Below are 4,923 nucleotides of genomic sequence, written 5' to 3' on the forward strand. Positions count from 1 at the left end.
AAACCTTTTGGCCATATTTTGGCCTAGCTAGTTATAGTTAACTCGCTAGCTCACTAATTGTTGTTAGTTAACTTAGAATGCAACATAGTTTCTATTAGCTTTTGTCACTGTGGCTAGCTTAACCTATAGCAAACAAACTTACAAGAGGAGTTAACAAATCTAGCTGACACGAATACAAGCACCGTTAACATTACATAATATTTGCTAGTGCTCAGTGAGTAGCAATGGATGTTTTCCATTCTGAAGATGGGGTTAATAAAAAGAAAATAATAAAAATATAAACTATTTAACATTTAATTCTCAAATGTTAATGCTGCACGATTTACATTAATCTGTGAAATGTGTGCGTGTGTGTGTGTGTACAGTGTATTAAAGGTTACAGTACGCCCACTCCTTTTTGAACTCATGATAGGTGCCTTTGAATGTCATCTCTAATGTATTCGTTTAGAAATCTGCTCCCACATATTTCCTTTGAATAAAAATTCACAATTTTTTTGTGTTTAACTGACTGCCGTCTCATGCACCCATGGGATGCTTTCAGTACAATTTTCACTTGCGGTAAAACTGTCCATTGCTTGTTACTTGGTAGGAAGCTGGACCCTGATTCTTGTTACCCTGCAACATTGAAGAAATACTGGCTTTTCTTGAACCCACTGAAAAATGAGTGCTAAACTGGGATTTTTAATTAGTTTAAGGTACTCAAAAAACATGCAGACATTGGCTAAAATACTAAGATGCCTTATAAATGGTTGGGGATACTAACTTGAGAGAAATGCAATTAAATTTAGTTCATTTTTACTATCTCAATAAATCTTGTTCCACTTCCACACTGCTCTTCATGGTTTTATTGCCATGTTTAGTTGAAGCATGTTCTAACTTAAGTGGACTATTCACAGAGGTACAGCAGCGACCTGGTTCCTTTTTTCACTAATGTGTACTGGTCCCCTAAGCAGACAATTTCTTTTCTTAAAGAATTAGCTTTCAGTGATCCCACCATCTGCCCTGTGCATACCTTTGCACTGGCCCAAGAGTGAGAAAGAGAAGAAAGAGAGTGCATAAGAGGTAGAGAGAACACAAGAGGAAGAAAGAGAGAGAGAGCTTTAGAGAGAAAGAGAGAGAGAGAGTGAGTGATAGAGAGAGTGAGAGAGAGAGAGAGAGAGAGAGAGAGAGAGAAAGAGAGAGAGAGAGAGGGCTTTCCTACATTCTGAAAGGACGGTGCTCTGACAAAAGCTCGCCATCTGCTCTGCGTCTTTCTGGTGAGCGACCCCGGAGTGCTGCATGCTGCCTCTTCCCATCTCTGATCCTATTCCCTGCTACGCTCTATGAGAGGAAGAATGGAGTGGAATGCAGCAGTGACTCTAAGAGAGGGAACTGAAGAGGTTGATGGGGTGCTTGGGTTTTGAAAGTGAGTCTATAGGAATGCAGTTTAATGAAAACAAAGAGAAAAGGACAGGCATTTTTAATAATACCATAAGCCATGCACAAACACAGAGATGAACATTAAAATGAAGTGATTGTTAATTCAGACATTGTAAAAACAGTAATAAATAGTTAAATCTACTGTAGTTGAATTATATTTAAGAATAGAGAGAGAACTTCTACTCTGATAAAAAAATCAATAATTTCATAAATTATTGGCATAAATCAATAATTAAATAATTATTCATATGTGTTTGCAACAGCAACAGTAATATGTATTTATATCAATAAAATGTATCGTCCATAAACATTCTTGAGCTTTATAATAGTATAACTGAAAATCACAAACAGGTGTGATGGTCAGGTGTCCACAAACATTTTGTCATATAGTGTAGTTGTAGAAAACAAAGCTAATGAAGGTCATTCTGCTCAGCAAGTGTACTGAGCTAACAAAGGCTGTCACTAGGAGGTTGTTGTGCTTTGTGAATTTTTCAGTTCACACTGCATTGTGTAAATGTTCAGCAGATTCTGGAGGGTTTTTTCAATGAATTGTGTGTTTGTGTATGCTCACAGGGTCACATTTGGAAAATCTGCTTCACTTTATCTAGGATCCTCCTACAGCAACTTTTAAACAATGCACCATGCAGTCAACTATGAAGATGATGTGTAATAAATCATAATTCATCAATATTTTATAAACAGAATGTAGATCAAGTGTGTGGGCACATTTTTGTGCCTGTGTCTATGTTAATTCAGATGACTATACAGGTTTCACTGCAAACAGTTGTGCACCTGTGCAAATGACAGTGAGCGACTGTTATTCGGTTTTGCAGGATGGTAAAAGAGATTAACACACACTAAACAAACGGGAACAATGATGAACTCCTGTAATATCCAACAGGCCTGCTTATAGAACCAAATCCTGTCCAGTATGACTCTTTAGGTGACGGTGGTCATATTGATAAATCTATTCATGGCTTACATGCTCGAGTCTCCTGCTGACTGGATGGATTTAGGAAGTTCAGAGAGTTTATAGAACTGAAAGCAGAGCTAGCATACACATGCAGGATAATAAATGACTCAGGGTCAGTTGTGTTGCATGTGGGTAATGGTAATTATAAACACAGGCCTCAAGGCAGATTTTTTTAATGTACTGTTTTACAGGTTAACATTCATTCTCCTTCTCATTAATGGTGGCAGCAGCTTTTAATTGTTTATCTGCAGCAGTGATGCGGTTGTAATGTGATACGTACACAGTGTTTAGAAGTGCTGTCCTCTACAGCATCAAACAGAATGCTTGAAGCTGAATCATCCACAGGATGATTCACTGAGTTCATGATGTTTTGAGTTAGAATACTATGAATACAAATACATACACATATATTTGTTGTTTATACTTAACACATGACATTTTTTTCTTTATGAAAACATTTAGATACCCCTGTATTGGGTATATTGGGAGGAATATATTTGACAAGATTATTTAGACACTGTGTCCAGATTCAGAGAGAGAGACAGAGAGAGAGAGAGAGAGAGAGAGAGATGGGGAGGGTGCATTCCAGGAAAGGTCACCATCAAAGATTCATCCACTCCAGGCTTTTGAAGAGCTAGCTTTGAGTAAGATAGCGAGATAACAGGTTTTGTCTAGCTTGCTGGACACTAGACACACTCCCACAAGGTCAACATATTCTCAGAGTATTTCTTCAAGAATATACTACCAAAAGGGCACAACATTTTATCAAAATTAAATGCCTAAGAGTTATTTACTGATTTCTGTACAGCCAACAAACAGAAAATGATCATTTTATCTATTTTTTAATTCAATGTGTTGTAATCATGTTTGGGGGAAATAGACATTTAAAGACTTTTGTGTTATAGACATAAACAAAACTTCTAATCTATAGAATATACATATTTTGCTGTATATGTGTAACACATAAATATCATTATTTAGTGTACCTTAGTTAATATTTATACGCTGTTAAAAAAATGGCTTTTGGGTGGCTAATGATTAATGATGTAAAGAGGTTCTCTTTCTTAACCTTTCTAAAATGGAAATCCTCCATTGTAGAGATCTATGTGGGATCGTGAAACCTTTAGTGGCTATAATTAACATCTCTTTAAGAGCTCATAGTAACTGTTTACTATCTTACTGAAGGCTCTTTTTAACAATATGATTTGCTCCTGTAAAAGTACCTATAGGTTTATAACAAGGTTTTGAGTTAATTAAGCCCAGAATAAAATAATATATATATATAAGATATAGGAATAAGAATATTATAACATTTTTAGTTAGAATAGATGTTTACTGTACAATAGCAAATTTCCTCTTCAGAATTAATAAAGTACTCTACTACTACTACTACTACTGCTACTGCTACTACAAACAATGGTATTTTATATGTAGATGTTTTGTGGTAAGGGAAAACTGTTAGGATTTTTGCACAGTAGGTGATTTTGTTATGGAACGAGGATAACAGGACTAGAGTAACCACCCGAACCCCCGCCTCTCTCAGAACATGACTGATAGCGTTATTTGGAAACTCTTTGCACCTGCTATGCTGGAGGCTCTTTTAGAGGCAACCTCCATAAAGCAGGCATTGGTTAAAAAATTCACATTAGTTACATAAAACTTAAATCTTAATTTGTCTTACTGGGCTATAACACGACAAGCAGCTAAAATAATGATATAGAAGGAATGATGAGAAACCTGATTTCCAAAGAAGCCGAGTGTTCCCTGGACTTGCAGTATTTGACTAGATACTAATGTGTGTGACTCTGTGTGAATGAGTGACATCACACAGTTGGCACTTCTCTGTCTTCTGTGGGAAGCAAACCAGTTGCCAAAAAGAGGGAGAAATCCATCAGGGCAAAGTGTGGAGAAACTCATTTTTGTTTTGTTGCTGAGGTTACAGCAGTCAGTCATTTGATTTGACTTAATCGCTCCTAACTAACATGCATCGATAAACACCCTTTGATACTGAAAATTATTTTAAAAAATGAAATAATATTGATTATGTATGAATATATGAATTAAAATAGGGAATCATACACACATCTATCTATCTATCTATCTATCTATCTATCTATCTATCTATCTATCTATAGAAAGTAACACAGTTTGCAGAATTTTGGGTCTACGTATTATAAGGAGTTAATACCTACCATTAAAATGTTACATGTTTGTCCACTTTTTAGCATAAGCAACTGGTCCGTGAACTTAACCATACATAAGCACACACACACCCCGACACACAGACCGAACCCACCCACCCACCAACACACACACACACACACACGTATCCACCCTGTCTCACTCCGTGTGCTAGAGACCCACCGCAGTTTAGAGACCCGCCTTGTTCCAGGTCTCCGTGCTCCATCACTCTCATGGGGGGAGCGCTGTGATTGAGCGCCTTCTTCTCCAGGAGTGTGTGTGTGTGTGTGTGTGTGCGCGCGCGCGCGTGGCGGCGCCGCCTCCTTTTTCTCTCTTATAAATGTACAGCG

Source organism: Hemibagrus wyckioides, linkage group LG01, assembly GCF_019097595.1.
Source record: "Hemibagrus wyckioides isolate EC202008001 linkage group LG01, SWU_Hwy_1.0, whole genome shotgun sequence".
Taxonomy (NCBI): Eukaryota; Metazoa; Chordata; class Actinopteri; order Siluriformes; family Bagridae; genus Hemibagrus; species Hemibagrus wyckioides.